This window comes from Pelobates fuscus, chromosome 11, assembly GCF_036172605.1.
Source record: "Pelobates fuscus isolate aPelFus1 chromosome 11, aPelFus1.pri, whole genome shotgun sequence".
NCBI lineage: Eukaryota > Metazoa > Chordata > Amphibia > Anura > Pelobatidae > Pelobates > Pelobates fuscus.
In genome coordinates this window covers 59,204,440-59,222,691 of record NC_086327.1, presented here as the reverse complement: position 1 = coordinate 59,222,691, position 18,252 = coordinate 59,204,440, and the positions used below count along the sequence as shown (strand labels likewise).

Below are 18,252 nucleotides of genomic sequence, written 5' to 3'. Positions count from 1 at the left end.
TATGGGAGGGAGGGGGGGGATAAGGACCACTATGGGAGGGAAGGGGGGGATAAGGACCACTATGGGAGGGAGGGGGGGGATAAGGACCACTATGGGAGGGAGGGGGGGAAAAGGACCACTATACCACTATGGAAGGGAGGGGGGATAAGGACCACTATCGGAGGCAGGGGGGTGGGATAAGGACCACTATCGGAGGCAGGGGGGTGGGATAAGGACCACTATGGGAAGTAAGGACCACTAGGGGAGGGGTGAGTCAGGACCACTGGGGGAGGGGGGTGAAGGAACACGGGGGTGGGGAGGTAAGGATCACTGAGGGAGGAGGAGGGGAGGTCAGGACATATGGGGGGGGCAAATATCCTTGCACCGGCCCTGCACACACTGCATTCATACACTGCATTCATACACACACTGCATTCATACACACACTGCACTCATACACACACACTGCACTCACACACACTGCACTCACACACACTGCATTCATACACACACACACTGCATTCATACACACGCTGCACTCATACACACGCTGCACTCATACGCACACACGCTGCACTCATACGCACACACGCTGCACTCATACGCACACACTGCATTCATTATACACACACTGTAAATAAATATTCAATTAATATATTTTTTTTAGGATCTAATTTTATTTAGAAATTTACCAGTAGCTGCTGCATTTCCCACCCTAGTCTTATACTCGAGTCAATACGTTTTCCCAGTTTTTTGGGGAAAAATTAGGGGCCTCGGCTTATATTCGGGTCGGCTTATACTCGAGTATATACGGTATATATGTTTATTTATTATAAAAAAATACAGAAAAATTGTGTGTTTTTTTTTACAGTTTTTGCAATATTAATGTGTGCTTAAAGGATCACTAGAGTGTCAGGAAAACAAAGTGGTTAAACTATAGTGCCCTAAAGGGTGCCCACATCCTCAGGTCCCCCTCCCGTGGCGCTGAAGGGGTTAAAACCCCTTCAGCAGCTTACCTTATTCCAACACAGGGCTCCCTCGGCGCTGGTGACCTCTCCTCCCCTTCTGACGTCAGCTCCCCCGTCCGACGTCACTGGAGTTGAATACGCATGCACGGCAAGTGCCGCGCGCGCATTCAAAGTGTCCATAGGAAATCATTTCTCAAGCGATTTTAGAATCTGGTATGTTTGTCTTGTAAGCTGAGTAGCCATAAAAGAAAACAAAATTGCCACACAAAAGTATATGTGATGAGAGCAATCTCGCCACATTGCACTGTTGAGAAGCCTGGCTGCCCGCCTGCTGCCTGCTGCCTTTGGACTATGGACCAGACTTTATGTGAATGTGTTAACCCAGATAGCTATGCCATGGAGCCCATTCGTGTAGTTAAAGACTTCGGCTCCATGGCAATTGAACTGTGTGAATAGGATCTGAGCGCTATTCGGTAGTTTTGTGCGCTCAGATCCCAGCTATCTGGGGATATGTGAAATGTCTGTGTGTTATGTGTAAAAGGTGACTTTATGTATTTGAAAGTGTTTTACTGTCTTTGTGTCCCCATGTGCATAATTGAGTCTGGTCTCTGTCCTGGGAGATAATTGGATTACTTCTCAATTATCTCCAGGATAGAAGACTCTGAAACTGGTTTGGGCCGGAAAGCCATGCTGGCAGGGGGTTTTATTAATACTTTTGCTAACTTTTGAACCCCTGGTCTGATTCGTGCCATTTTATAATATGTTGTTCCCCTGAATGGATTGATTATGAAAATGTATGTTTTATGTTTGTGACAAGTATATTCTAGAAGTTATAAATATTGTGTAAAAACTGTATTTCTCTGCTTGTGATAATTAGATTTCCTATTGTGTAAGATAATTGTATCACAGGCAGAGGGAAGGACTTTACTGTGGGTTGTAACTGTTATTTGATTGGTTATTTTATACCTCCCTATGGGCAGTCCTGTATTTGCAAGACTGTAATAAAAACCAGGCTGGGTGTGCCAGCACCTCAGACCACTGCTTGACCCTCAACACAGAGACGTGTCTCGTTCTTGGGGGGATTTACTGTATGCTGTTAGAGACTGATTGCCAGTAGTGTAAGCTGATTGTATGCTTTTCCTTTTCGTCTGCTAGCAGCTATTAGTGAGGTTCCAGTTCGGGAGTTGGAGTGCTATTTTGTATCCAGTCGGGAGTTTGGTGTTCTGCAGTAGCTGTGCCTGTATCTCTGGAAGGGGAAGATATACTAAATGGCGGTTTAACCCTTTTATGCCTGGGGGTGCTGTTACAATTGGTGGCAGAGGTGGGATCGTTCCTACAACCAGAAGGACAGCTACATGTCCGAGTACAGCGACCCTGACAGCACCAGGATGGAACCAGCAGTGGAGTATGATGAGGGTGCCATGGATGACCTAGATGCAGTTCGCAAAGGCATCTGGTGCCAGGCACTGGGTATTGCGGAGTACCAGCGGGGCGAGAGACTCCCCAAGGAAGACCAGCGATTGCAGAAGCTAATAGCCCTGCGGATGCCCTTCCTGTGAGAGCAGCCCCTGGAGGAATGGGTAAAGGAATTGGAGCTCCGGGTACGGCAGGAGATGTGGCTGGAGTATGCCTACCAGGCGCTCTGGTGGTATGGGGCACAGTACTTGCCCTGGACAGCTGAGCATGACAAGCCAGAGGGAGAGGAGTTTGATGGTCCTGGCTTGTTATGGGAGTCTTTTTCAGAGCCCGAGTTTGGGAGCCCTACACAATCCCGGTTCAGTGAACTCTTGGAGTGGAGGGAGAGCAGGTATGACTGGTACAACACTCACGAAATTGAGCAAGATCTTGTCCACCTGGTGACCCCGGAGATGGAGCTGGAACAGGGCTACCAAAATCTGTTCCACTCCAGTGAGAAGGCTCAGCAGGGAAGCGGAGACCCAGATGCAGACCCATTCAGCTGGACAGATATTGCAGAGTTTTACTGGGAAGAACCCCAGGTGGCCAGTGGAGATAGGACCGAGGTCTCTCCACCGGTCCTGCTGGGAATTGGGAGCCCAGTCTCCATTCCCCAGCGGCAGTGTAAAGTGCAAGGAGAGGAGAGCATCATCCTCCCTCCCCAGCGGCAGGCTGAGTTACAGGGGGCAGAGGTAGTTGTTCCTGCCCCCCAGCAGCCGAGTGATATGCCGGGAAGGCAGTGTGAAGTCCAGGGAGAGGAGAGCAGTGTCCTCCCTCCCCAGTGGCAGCGTGATTTTTTGGGAATTGGGAGCCCAGTCTCCATTCCCCAACGGCAGTGTGATGTGCCGGGAATTGGGAGCCCAGTCTCCATTCCCCAGCGGCAGTGTGATGTGCCGGGAATTGGGAGCCCAGTCTCCATTCCCCAGCGGCAGTGTTATTTGTTGGGAATTGGGAGCCCAGTCTCCAGTCCCCAGCGGCAGAGTATCCAGCAGGGAATAGAGAGCCCAGTCTCCTTTCCCCAGCAGCAGGACTCTGTATTGGGAGGAGAGACAGTCGGTCTCCCTCCGCAGAGACTGGAAGTATGTATGGGAGAGGAGCTTGCTACCCCCTCTCCCCAGCAGCAGATCATTAATGTGCAGGGAATAGAGAGCCCAGTCTCCTTTCCCCAGCGGCAGTGTGTTCTATCGGGAGAGGAGCCTGTTACCCCCTCTCTCCAGCGAAAGCTTAGAGTACCAGGGGGATACTGTAAGCCCCAATGACCGGGCTGTTTAGCCAAAGGGGAGACAGTCGGTCTCCCCCTCTGGCAGCAGAGCTGTGCATCTAAAGGGGAGACAGTCGGTCTCCAGCAGCAGAGCAGTGTATTTAAAGGGGAGACAGTCGGTCTCCAGCAACCAGGCTTCAACCAGACTACTCCCGTGGTAGTGCTGGCATCAGGGCAGAGTACCGCTGGTCTCTGCCCACTCAGCAACCCACCAAGGCAGCCTACCAGTCCCCCACACAGCTGTGGTGAGGCACCTGGACATGGACAAGTTTCACCTCTACCCAGGTGTAGTAACCAGTTATTGTGGGTGGGCTGTACTGCTGTTTCTGTTTTGTGAGTGGGCTGCTGGACTAACAAGGGCACTGACCGTTAGGAGGTCAGATACCCTGTTAGTCTGTTTGGAAAAGGGGAGAGATGTGACGAGAGCAATCTCGCCACATTGCATTGGAGAAGCCTGGTTGCCTGCCTGCTGCCATTGGACTATGGACCAGACTTTATGTGAATGTATTAACCCAGATAGCTATGCCATGGAGCCCATTCGTGTAGTTAAAGACTTCGGCTCCATGGCAATTGAACTGTGTGAATAGGATCTGAGCGCTATTCGGTAGTTTTGTGCGCTCAGATCCCAGCTATCTGGGGATATGTAAAATGTCTGTGTGTTATGTGTAAAAGGTGACTTTATGTATTTGAAAGTGTTTTACTGTCTTTGTGTTCCCATGTGCATAATGGAGTCTGGTCTCTGTCCTGGGAGATAATTGGATTACTTCTCAATTATATCCAGGATAGAAGACTCTGAAACTGGTTTGGGCCGGAAAGCCATGCTGGCAGTGGGTTATATTAATGCTCTTGCTAACTTTTGAACCCCTGGTCAGATTTGTGCCATTTTTTAATATGTTGTTACCCTGAATGGATTGATTATGAAAATGTATGTTTTATGTTTGTGACATGTATATTCTAGAAGTTATAAATATTGTGTAAAAACTGTATTTCTCTGCTTGTGATAATTAGATTTCCCATTGTGTAAGATAATTGTATCACAGGCAGAGGGAAGGACTTTACTGTGGGTTGTAACTGTCATTTGATTAGTTATTTTATACCTCCCTGTGGGCGGTCCTGTATTTGCAAGACTGTAATACAAACCAGGCTGGGTGTGCCAGCACCTCAGACCACTGCTTGACCCTCAACACAGAGCCTTGTCTCGTTCTTGGGGGGATTTACTGTATGCTGTTAGAGACTGATTGCCAGGAGTGTAAGCTGATTGTATGCTTTTCCTGTTCGTCTGCTAGCAGCTATTAGTGAGGTTCCAGGTTAGTATGAATGGTAAATGTTTACATTCCTAAAGACCAATTGCTGTAATTCATAAGTGAATGTCTCTGATTATAAGTATGACCCAATAGCATATATGATCAGATTTTTGCCTTCAGTCATATTTCTTTCTATGAATGTCTTGTTTTTTGAGAAATCCATCCTCCCAAAAAAAAGCATTTAGACTTGAATAAGGGATTTTCCCCCAAATGCTTGTCATTTCAAACTTCTGTTAGTTTAATAAAAAAAAGGTATTACAAGATACTAATTTCATCTGTTATTTTACATCTGCATCACTGGACTAATACAGCTACAATATCTACTCATATATATATATATTTTTTTTTTGGAGTGGTTATGTGTAACGAAAATATACCCCAACACACAGGATTTAACTCAACAGAAGACAACACAGAGGGAGATACGTCTACCGGACCTTAGAATGTCCGGACTCGACGTATATGAGAGAAGTACAGAGACAGGAGCGATCCGAGGTCAAGGGCACAAAGAGACAGCGTAAACTAGGACTAGCCGGGGTCTGGTACACAGTAAACAGCAAGCCGGCAAACATAACAGATAAGGATAAAGAGATAACATAGTCAGAAACAAAGCCAAGGTCAAGTACGAAGGAACACAACTGAACACAACAAGCGCTAAAGGGAACTGTAACAGAAACCATAATAGGGCAAGGAACTAAGGGAAAAAGGTGAGTATATATGCCTTAACATCTATTTTGATTGGTCCCTGTCACATCCACGCCCCCAAAAGGTAAGTGTATGGGGAGTGTGGCATGACAGGGACCAATGGGAGGCCTTTGACAATTTAGGCTCCCACTGTCCCTTTAAGAGCGCACCCAAGACCCGCGGCGCATTCTTAGAGTCAGGCAGGAAAGGTGACCACTTCTCGCGGTCACTGCCCGCCTTCCTGTTGCGGCTCGTGCTGAGCAGCAGGACCGCACGCGGCTTGAACAGAGGACCCCGGCCGGCCCCTGGAAAGGGTAAGTACCACTAAATTTTGGAAACGTTCTATATTTTGTGTGTATAGGAGCATTAAAGGGTCACTCTAAGCACCATGACCACTACAGTGATTTGAAGTGGTCATGGTGTTTGGAGTCTCTATGTACAGTGTTTTACTAAGAAAAACTGCACTTGCAGAATTAAAGCACTTTGCTGCCAGAGGTATAAGTCACTGGCAACACCATCAGCCTGCCCATAGTAAGATTTGCAGACTCACTCATTTAAATCTGTGCATGTTTGGTGTCTGTCATCAGCAGGCTTAGCATTCTGACAAGAAATACGAATGGCGCCACAGGAACACAGGTACACACAAGTAGATAGGCACACACAGACAGACTTGCACTGATACAGAAAAACACACAGGGGATATGAAACACAAAGACACATACAAATGCACAGGGGAACCGTTGCTCGGGGGACGATGGACAGCATCTGCCAATTAAATAGTTCATGCTGCTCTCCATGCTGACCAGTCTCCTGCATGGAATTGTAAGGCAGCACAGTGATAGAGGCATGGGTAAATTACATTATACTCCCCATGTCTCTATAGTTTTTCTTTTTTGGGGGGTGAAATATTTGAGATTGTTTTAATCAATTCACAAACTAAGAAAATACACAGCAGAGAAAATATTCCAAGCAGGGGAGGCAAAGAAAACAGAAATATGCTAACCAAGAGATAGAAATCACAGAAATTTAATAGCACTTCCCAAAAAGAGCTCACGGGAACAACAAACAAGTGGTGCACATCATTCAAAACTGAGCAGGGATAGCCTCATAGGACTAGCCATTCTGAGCAACAGTCTTCCCATTACCTCTGAGGCTTAGTAGCCTCACATTTGGAGCTGGAGGCCTCCTTTGTAATGGCCATGCTCACATATTGAACTGAGAAGTTGTACTATGCCATCTACTTATCTATGCGGGCACTGAGCATCCAAAGTGATGTCTTAACTTTCGGGGTTAATTTGTGTAAAGTAAATTGTTCAGTTAGTTTAAATATACATAATATACAAAAATATTTATTTATCCCTTCAAGATTTAGTTTCTTATCATTTGCTTTCTTTTCATTGATGGCTCTTTGACTTTGTAGTTTTTCCAAGGATGTATTTTTCTAGGATGTATTAAGAGTTTGCACTTGTCTTTTTCTCTTTATACCTAGCTGAGTTGGAATTCATTTTTGAGATATGGGCAGCTGATAAAATTTAGCATCTAGCAGGTTAATCAGTCAGTAAGTAAAACTTATCTCCTATTATGGTAGATGTTAAAACGTTTGTCAACTGTTTTGGGGGTGTGGCTGATTGCCGACCAATATGGCTGCGTAAGGAATTGCTCCGGCACCTGGGCTCCAACAATCACTGCAGAATCACACGCAGAACCCCTAAATCTTGCTCCACACAGCTATGTCTCAGCACAAGAGCAAGAAAAATGCTTCCAGAGCTGACAAGCTAAATTTTTTAGGCCACATCTGCAACTCCTGCATGCATTCATTACCTCACACTCCTAGTAAGGCACGAACCAAGCCTATAATGACAGCATCATCATGGGTACCAGGCATCCTTAACCTACTGGTATGAGACCACGTTGCATGTCTGAGTTTAAAACTGTTTTCAAGTTCAATGTTAACTTGAGTCGATACTTATCTTACACACAAATGTTCTATTTTCTAAAGTTCTGTCCTCACTCCACAAGCCAAATTGGAGCCCATCAGCCACTATATAGGCGTCTGAAATTCCCAAACCCCCAAGGTGCGAGAACATTGTACCTCGACCCTTTGAGGTCACTTTGTACATACATCTGTGTTACTATTTTCTCCTTCGTGTTCCGTATTCCCGCAACCCTTCTTTCTCTCTTTCTTCCTTTTTTGCTCTACATCTTCTTCCCCCTCCCCCCAAATCAACCACACGTTGAGGACACTGTTACGTAACTCAGAGCAAGTGCACGTTCGCTCCATCTCACCCTAAACACCACATCTTGCTCTTGTCGGCCATGAGAATATATTCCCACAACACCAGAGTGAATAACCCTCCTAACAGAGTTCCCAATTTTGGTCTCAGAAATTTCCCTTTACAATACTATTCGACTCACTCATCTAAATCAAGAGGAGTCTCCATCCTTATGCATAAATTCCTTATGGTAGAACTACTCAGCATTAAAAAGGACAGCCAAAGCAGGTACCTGATACTCCATTGTATTATCAATAACCAGCAGTACATTCTCGTGGGCCTCTATACCCCAACAGTGTAATTTTCTCCATAAAGTACTGATGAAGCTACCTACAAGCTCCACCAGTTGCATGATTATATGCAGGGACTTTAATCACACCTTAAACTCTCGCATAGACACTTCTATACCTGACCCATCTGCCAGACACACAACTTAGAGCCAATGGCAAGGCACTCACAAAATTGATTATGGAATAAGGGCTCTACGACTCTTGGAGAAAGCTTCATCATAATGACCGTGAATACTTATACCACTCGGCTGTACATAAAATATACTCTAGAATAGACCTTCTTTTGGTATCTGGACCCCTACTCACGAACATAACACAATGCATGATAGGCAACATAGTATGGTCTGACCATGCCCCAACCTCATTGATCCTTAAGGACCAATACCAACACAGAGGCAAACCACCCTAGCGTCTTGACGTGTCACTCTTACATGACTCTTCCTTTACACAACAACTACAGGAACAGCTACAAAGGTACTTTATGACCAACGACACCCCAGCCGTAACCACCCCATCCCTCTGGCAAGCCCACAAACCAGTCATCAGAGGCCTACTTATGGGTCTAAAATTGGGGACCCACCAAAGGGCAGGCTATTTCAGTTGCTGCCCATTCTCAGTATACTCTTGCTCCCCTTTTTTGCTCTGCATTAGTTACAGAGTTTATTAGTAGGCTTCTCTGAACAATAATGTTTTCAGGGACCATTTAAAGGAAGGGAGACAATGGGAAAGTCTGATAATACTGGGATTTGCATTATATAGGGTTGTTGCTGCACTAGAGTTCTTCAACAGGCTAGCACTGGCGTGGCAAGAGGCGATAACAGAAGATGCAAGAAGCAGGTTGTGCTTAGGTCTTAGTGGGCACACTAGAGTATATTTGTGGATATGTGAGGACAGGAAGTGGGGAACAGCATTAGTAAAAGCTTTTTAGGTTAGAGTAAGAATCTTGAGCTTAATTCTGCTGTGGATGGGAAGCCAGTAAATAATGTGTACAGCAATGGATAAGGAGAACATACATGGTGCACCAAAAGATTTAAACATTTTTAAAGACTGGTTATGCAACCATAACAGACCATAATTAAATTAAAAGAAGAGGAAAAAATCATAAGAAGAATTGAATTAGGGGGGAGCAGGAGGGAAAAGAAAAAAAAATAGAAAGTATGGGAAGGGGCTGCAGTTAGACGTAGACAATAAATAGCCCTGTTAACCATGTGGTATCATTGACCACAATAAAACTCCCAAAGGTGAAACATTTTCTGAAAAGAGGTCATCAAAATACACCTCTGAGCAGTTAATTTGCCTACGAGATATATTTAATTTTAAGGACAACAGCATCCATACTAGGAACATCCAAAGAAACCCGAGTCAAAGCCCTTTGTGCAGCTAAGGTAGTTTAAATAAAGGAACACTATAGGGTCAGGAACACAAACATGTATTCATGGCCCTATACATTTAAAACCAGCATCAAATCCCCCTTGCCCCTCTTTCCTCCCTACATATAGTAAAAATCTTACTTGTTTTCAAGTCTGCAGATGCTGGCTCTGCCCCTGTCTGCCCCTTACCTGCCTGCTGACATCATCAGAAGTGGTGGTCTGAGACATCACAATGCTTCCCCATAGGATTGGCTGAGACTGTCAAGGAGGCAGATCAGGGGCAGAGCAAGCATAAGTCAAACACAGCCTTGGCCAATCAGCATCTCCTCATATAGATTAATAGAATCAATGATTATCTATGAGGAACGTTTGATGTCTGCATGCTCACTGTGCAGCACTGCCCCAGGAAGCACCTCTGGCAGCCATCTGTGGATTGGCCATTGGAGTTATCACTAGGCTGTAATGTAAACACTGAGTTTTCTCTGAAAAGCCAGTGTTTACTGCAAAAAGCCTGAAGGGAATGATTATACTCAAAAGAACAAATGCAATAAGCTGTGGTTGTTCTGGTGACTATAGTGTTCCTTTAAAGAGTTTTTGATGGTTGTGTGCCAAAACCCCTGACATAGGTTTGGACAAGAGGAAAGTCCCTGGATCAAGAGTAATATGTCTCAAAAGAACCCTTGAAAGAAGGTTTCAGACTATTTTCAAGTACTGAACTACTTTTCACATTCTAGCAGTCATCTCTGGACCAGCCCATGTGTCAGAGTTGCATTCCCTTCCAGTCATCAAAAGAGTATTTTGTGTGATTGTTCTTGAATGGTAACACATAGGGGATTTGGAACAAGCCTTCCATATGTCCTCCCAATCCCCACACTCCAGTGTCTCTCTACAGATATACCACAGCTTTCCCTATTTATTAGAGGGCGACTCCAAGTCTTTGTATAAGCAAGTGATTAAGCCTTTATGTGGAGAATCTGCTAAACATAATTTCTCAAACATGGTGAGGGCAGAAACTAATACACTTCATGTGACTTTTAGGGGGTTTTATGTATTTTTAGCGGTGTAGTGTGTTTGCGTGAGGGGTGCAGTGTGCGCAAGGGATACAGTTTGTGTCTATGAGTGGTGTAGTGTGGGCATGTGCATGGGGAAAATATTCGGCTCGGTTCGGCATTCTGAAATTCGGGACTTGGTCCTTATTCTTGTTTAGGGCCCCCACCCACTGCTCAGGGGTGGGGGCCAGTGGGGAGGACATTAGGTCCCCCTCCTTATTCTAGTTTAGGGCCCCCACCCACCGCTCAGGGGTGGGGGTCAGGGGGGAGGACATTAGGTGTGCCTCCCAATTTTTATTTAGGGCCCCCACCCACTGCTCACTGCCCTTTTTTCACTTTAGGGCCCCCACCCTAAAGTAATCTTTACTTAGTATTAGTAAATTTGGCTGAAAGATAGCTCCCTAATACCGTGGGAATTAGGGAGTTATCTACTTATTCATTCCTGTCATTACATGACAGGCTAAGTAACTTACATTTTATATGAATGTGTGTTACTTGATTGTTGTAAGTGCTTACAGCTGAATCCTGGTTATGTTTGTATACTTTTTATTTAAAATTGTATATAATGTAACATTCTTCTTCTTTCACTAGGTAAGTATATTAGTACCCAGGCAATACTGTGCTTCGGAACTTCGGCACTTTGACACCTCAGAACTTCGGCACTACTACACTTAGGAAGTTCGGTAATTTTGGCACTTCGGGACTTCGGCAATTCAGCTATTCGGACATTCGGGAGCACCCGAATGTCCGAATTACCCGAAATTTGGCCGAATTTTAATTTGGACCGAAACGAATTGCACATGTCTAGTGTAGTGTGTGAGAGGTGCAGTGTGTGTATGAGGGGTGCAGTGAGTGTATGGGTTGCAGTGTGTGTGAGTGAACAGTGCAGTGTGTGGGTGTGTATGAGGGATGTAGTGTGTGTATGAGGTGTGTAGTGTGTGAGAGGGATACAGTTTGTGTCTATGAGTGGTGTAGTGTGTGAGAGGTGCAGTGTGTATATGAGGGGTGCAGTGAGTGTATGGGGAGCAGTGTGTGTGAGTGAGGGGTGCAATGTGTGGGTGGTGCAGTAAGTGTATGGGGTAGTGTGTGTGAGGGGTGCAGTGTGTGTGTGAGTGTAGGGGGCAGTGTGTGTGAGTTAGAGGTGCTGTGTGTATGGGGGTGCAGTGTGTATATGGGGATGCAGTGAGTGTATGGGGTGCATGTTGTGGGGAGTGCAGTGTGTGTGAGTGATTGAGTGAGTGAGTGAGTGAGTGGTGCAGTGTGTGTGAGTGTGGGGTGCAGTGAGTGTAGGGGAAGTGTGTGTGAGGGGTGCTGTGTGTGTCTGGTGGTGCAGTGTGTGTATGAGGTGCAGTGTGTGTGTGGGGGTTGCAGTGAGTGTCTGGGGAGTGCAGTGTGTGTGAGTGAGGGGTGCAATGTGTGTGAGTGAGGGTTGCAGTGAGTGTATGGGGGCAGTGTGCGTGAGTGAGGGTTGCAGTGAGTTTATGGGGCCGTGTGTGAGTGAGGGGTGCTTTGTGTGTGTGGGGTGCAGTAAATGTATGGGCGGGCAATGTGTGAGTGAAGCACAGTGAGTTTATGGGGCAGTGTGTGAGTGAGGGGTGCAGTTTGTGTATGGGGGTGCAGTGAGTGTATGGTGCGGTGCAGTGAGTGTATGGAGGGGTAACGTGTGAGTGAGGGGGGCAGTGTGTGTATGGGAGTATTGCATGTGTATGCAGTGAGTGTATGGAGTGGCAGTGTGTGAGTGAGGGGGCAGTGTGTGTATGGGAGTATTGCATGTGTGTGCAGTGAGTGTATGGAGGGAAGTGTGTGTGAGGGGTGTAGTGTGTGAGATGGATACAATGTGTGTGTATGAGGGCTACAGTTTGTATCTATGAGTGGTGTAGTGTGCAAGAGGTGCAGTGTGTGTATGTTTGGGGCAGTGTGTGTGGGGCAGGGATGTGTCTTACATCAGGCAAACAAGGCATCTGCCTTGGGCGACACTTTGCAGTGGGTGGCAAAAAAAGCCGCCCCCAAATGCCCAGGCTGATCCCTTGTTTGCCTCGTGTCCTGGGGGGCTCAAGAGTTGGCCGGCTGACCACTTTTGAGCCCCCCCGAGGCGGTCAGCGGTCAGCGAGGGAGCATGCTCACCTGAGCTCTTCTTGCTCAGCTCCCTCCACGCCGCTTATTGAATCCGGGAGCCGGAATATGACGTCAGACCACACCGCCTACTCAGCCTGTCCACCTGCCCGACCAGCAGGCCCATTGGACTGCAGGTAAGCAATCCACTCCAGCTCTCCCAGGGAGGCTGGGTGGATTTAAAATAAAAATTTAAAAACAATAATCTGTGAATGTTGGTGGAAATGTGTGTGTGTGTCTGTAAATTAGTGAGTGTGTGTGTATGTGAGTGAATGTGTGTGTGTGTGTGTGTGTGTGTGTGTCTGTAAGAGTGTATGTGTGTGTGCCTGTGTGTGTGTCTAAGTGAATGTGTGTGTCTGTGAGTGAATGTATGTGTGTGTGTGTCTGTAAGTGTGTGTGAGTGAGTGAAGGTGTGTGTGTCTGTCAGTGAATGTGTGTGTATGCTGGTCAGTGAGTGCATGCGTCTGTCAGTCAAAGTGTGTCGGTCAGTAAATGTGTGTGTGTGTCGGTCAGTGAGTGTGTATATATCGGTCAGTGAGTGTGTGCGTCTGTCGGTGAGAGCGCGCGTCTGTCAGTGAGTGTGAGTCTGTCAATGAGTGTGAGTCTGTCAGTGTGTGTACGAGTAATAGTGTGTGTCTGTCTATCAGTGTGTCAAGTCAGTGAGTGAGTGTGTATGTCATTGTTTGTCAGTGTATATGAGAGTGTGTGTCTGTCAAAATGTGTGTGCGTCTGTCAGTGAGTGTGCGTCTGTCAGTGATTGAGAGTCTGTCAGTCAAAGTGCAGCCTTGACAGGAAGGGGTGGTGAAAATTTAAATAAGAGGGGTGTTTGAGCACCGTACTGCCTAGGGCAGCACAAATCCTAAATACACCACTGGTGTGGGGAAGATGCAGTGTGTTGAGTGTATGGGGGCAGTGTGTGTGAGTTAGGGGTGTAGTGTGTATGAGGGGTGCAGTGAGTGTAGGAGGAGCAGTGTGTGTGAGCGAGTGGTGCAGTGTGTGTGTGGGGATGCAGTGAGTGTATGGGGATGCATTGTGTGGGGAGTGCAGTGTGTGTGAGTGAGTGGTGCAGCGTGTGTGAGTGTGGGGTGCAGTGAATGTATGAGGCAGTGTGTGAATGAGAGGGGCAATGTGTGTATGGGGGAACTGTGTGTATGGGGGTAGTGTGTGTGAGGGGTGCAGTGAGCATGTGGGGGCAGTGTGTGTGAGTGAGAAATGCAGCGTGTGTGTGTTTGAGGGGTGCAGTAAGGAGTGCTGTGTGTGCGAGTTGGTATTGTGTTTTGGGGGCAGGTGGGAGCAAATTAAATGTTGTTGTTTTTTTATTAAAAAATGTAGTTTTATATAACCCCTCCCTTCTTACCTTTGTACAGGGAGGGGGGACATTTCCTGCGAACCCTAGTGGTCCTGTGGAGAAGGTGGTCAGGTGGGAGTGAACTCTAGCCTGCAGCTCAGGCTAGAGTTCACTCTTGTGAGATTTAGAGCATTGCCGTGGCAACCACGGCAATGCTCTGACCTCCCAAGAGGTGACCCAACGGAGCTGCAGGCTGAGCTCCCCAGGTCCTTCCTCCCTCCCTCCCCCCTCCCCTGCCGGCTATCAGCGTAAAGGCACATAGCAGGGCTGGTGCTTGGATAGCGCCGGCCCTGCAGGGTAGAGTGAGGATGAGGAGCCGGAAGGGAGGGAAGGGAGAGGGAGCGCAGTACTATTTTCTCGGGATCCTGGATCCACCACTGGTTGAGCTATGAAGTTGAATAGCTGCAAAGTTAAAGAAATCATTAACTAAATATATCTCTGTAATCCCACAATTTCAATGCCTCTGAAGTCCCAGTAAAAGAAAGCCCTGATTTTATAAAATGGGTGTCAGTGGAGAGGAAGTGATTTCAAGAGAATACTTCACCTGGGAATCATCCTGTCTCCAGATAGAATTCAAAATATCTGGACAGAATGTTGTAAGAAAAGTCCTTTGACCTCTTGCGACGCAAATGTAGTACTGGCGTTAGTCAGACCCCATTAGTAGGGACTCCCAGTCCACTCAGTTTCTCCTATCCGTAACCACTTGGGCTAGGTGGGCTGAAAAGTAAAAAAGTATAGATGTCGTAACCCCAGGCCCTCTACTGGTTTACGTCTTTAGAATAGATAAAGAGCAATTCTATGGCATTTATTTTGTCATACAAAATTATCAATAGCTATTTGCAAGTTTGCTAGTTCTTTTTTGATAACCATAATTGTGAGCGCCTGGAATAGGAATAAAATTCTGAGAAGTATATTCAGGTATCATATTCGAAGTGTCTGATCAACGTTAATATTAAGAAAGTATCATTCCGGGCAAATAGTTTAGCCAGTCAGTAGTTATATGGATGCCCAGGTACTTGAAAGAATCATGAGCAATGCCCAACTTGCAGGTGGCACCTGCAAATACCATGTCCTTAGTCAACAGATTTAGGGGCATAGCAACCAACTTTTATAAAATAATCCCATACCCTGACAGCTATCTAAAAGACCTAAGGGCGGAGATCGAGTGTGATATGTAAGTTTTCAGTTAGTAAGAAATAAAATGACCAGCGAAGGTATTGAGCATTCTTTCTTAATTTAGTAAAACAATAAAATCTATAAAATAAAACTGTCTGTAGTACACTAAATCCCTCAAAACCAGCCTTAGTCCTTGATGGTGATCCAACTTGTTAAAGTAGCGGCAGGCACGAGTGCGGCTTGTCACAAAAAAATAGTAATAAGGTTGTACAAGCCAATGTTTTTTTGTTTTTTAAGCACCACACAAACAAGTAGTGGGAATCAATTCAACAAAGCACACTGGTCTAAGAGAGTGATGTTGTTATTATCTGTATCAAAGACCAGTTAACCATGCTTTTGGGAAGGCTTACTGGATAATGAAGGGGGACAAATAAATCCTCTGCATTACTAGCAATGCACCATTTGTCTGTTTTTTTTTTGTTTAGTTTATTGTTTTAAGACTTACGATGTATTTTTGTACAATTACTATTCAGAGTAATGTTTGCAAATGATGATTTTTTTCATAAAATGTAACAAACTTAATCTAAACTTACATATAACAAGCATTTTGCACTCTACAAATATGATGTTCATTTTCCACCATGTATTTAATGTATTACTTCACAGTTTAATAAATGACAACCCAGATGTTCATCTCTTACCATTTCCCACCTCTGTGTTAGATTTCAGAGTAGAATTTTCCTATAGGTCTGGCATGAAATGGAAGTCTGAGAGGACATACTAGAAGTGGGTCATATTCTATTTCAGGGCAGTTTCATGCCCCCACAGTTGTCCAAGGGCAATGTTTGTGCTGAGCAGCTGAATGATTTTAAGTGACGGGTTCTTCTATTTATGCCAGTAACCTGAGATGACATATCTGCTACCCACTCCCTATATGTTACTCCCCTTTCTCTCCTTTCTCTGAAAAACAGAATAAAAGAATTAAAAATGAATATGTTATCCTTGCTTGCAATTCTTTAAAATGTGTTTGAAAATTGTTATTGAGGAAAACAAAAGTATTCCCTATAGCTATATGCTATGGAAATCAGTATATAATAGGATGTAAAATATGTCATTTTGACATCAGGGAAAGTATGAAGTGTCAACCTCCACAATACAGTACCAGGAGGATGTCCGGTCTCCGTGGCATTAAGTGCCCTCTTAAAAATAGTTAAATATCTACTGCAACATCATTATCCATACCACAGAAGCAATGGAAATGGACAGAATCTCAGCAAAAATTCACAGCACTTCTAAAGCACTTCTATAAGATAGTGGAGCAGTTGGTTAAACTAGCCCTTTTTTCAATTGTTACTTCCTAGTTGTTTAGCTCAGTGGAGTTTCAAGAGGCAGACACTTTCCTAGAGCACCTGTCTTGCAAATATTTCTCATCAATCTGCACTTGGAATTCTGTGATTGGATAGACACTTACATTATGGACTGGGGAAGAATGGGAGGACTTGCAAAGGCAGCAGACAAGAAATCTGCAACTATTGCAACTCTATAGATATACATCCAATAAAAAAGGCATAATTGAATGCATTCAATTTCATTGTGGGTATATCTACTAATGAGTGATTATAATTATTTTAAAATAATTTTGGCAGTGTAGTGTCATTTTAAATGTACAAATCTTGAGTCAATTAGGATGCAATTCAGTGTTTGACAGATAAACAAATTCATATATTTTGCATGGAATCTAAAATATTCCAGTTTTTTAGCTCAAATGTGCATTGGGAGGCGGAGCCAAGCAGCGGAGCTGACAAGACGCATGGCATTAGAGCTCCGGAGAATATCTCCCAAACTTGCCTGTTTTAGGGTACATCACCCGATCAAAATACCGGCAAAAGCCCAGAGGCAGTGGGAGAAAGCATTATGGGTCGAAAGACCAAAAAACAGAAGCCAGATCAACCCAGACAAGGCCTGGACATCGGAGCCATGTGGAGGCAGGCCCGTGGAATAACAAGGCCCAAGATGGCCGACTACACGGAGACATACTCTGAAGTTTCGGACGACTTCTCCCCGGGTGAAGAGGTACCTGACTTACCCAGCCTGACTGCACCCACGAGACAGCCCTCAAACCCCGACACAGCACCAGTGACCACAGCGGTGCTCAAAAGCCTTTTGGCAGACCTCCAAGCCACGATACAAGCGGACATGGCTAACATCCGCACGGACTTACAAGAGCTATCGGGTAGACTGGGCGCCCTGGAAAACACCTCTATGACCAATTCTGCCCACATCTCCTCCTTACAACAGGAGATCAAGGGTCTACAAAGCCGTAATGACGACTTTGAAAGGAGATTTGCCTCCCTAGAGGACACAAGGTGGGTGAATAATCTGAAAGTAAGAGGGGTGCCAGACGACATACCGCAAGCCGAACTGCCGCAACTCGTATGGCGGCTCCTAGGAGCTTTACTGCAACCACGACATGCCAAAGCGGTCACCCTAGACGGCGTCTTCAGGACCCAGAAACCTGCAAGTGCTCCACCGGCAGCTACCCGAGACCTCATTATTTGTTTTCAGCAAAGAAAAGACAAAGCGGCAATATTAGCGGCGGTCAAGGACTGCTCCCCATACCTATTTGAATCGATGCAATTGACATTCTTTGCAGACCTCTCAGGGAGCACTCTGGCCTGGAGGAGGTCCATGCGACCGCTCACTGAGCTCCTACGCCAACACGGACTCCCGTACAGATGGCGCCTCAACCGTACCATAAGCATCGTAAAAGGCAACGAGACACACAAGGTCAGTGACATACTGGATGCACGGGAACTGTTACCTAAACTGGGACTTCCTCAAGAGGCCTTGCAGCGCACAGCACCTACCGATCCAGCTGGCCCTTCACACAGATGGGATCCGGACAAAGTGACAGCCTTCATACCGGGACAACCTAGACGAGGCTCCTATGCAGCGGCAACCACATGAACTCTCGGCAGACACTGAACTGAATCTCAACCAGTTCTTTTCTTACTTGCCTGTTTAGTTGGTCTTTTCAACCATG

At 45.8% G+C, this 18,252-nt stretch overlaps 1 protein-coding gene across 2 annotated transcripts in view; it reads right to left on the bottom strand.

Annotated features, from left to right (window-relative positions):
- LOC134577713 (myocardin-like) overlaps positions 1-18,252 on the bottom strand; it is a 294,842-nt gene that overhangs the window by 116,976 nt on the left and 159,614 nt on the right. The window lies entirely within an intron of this gene.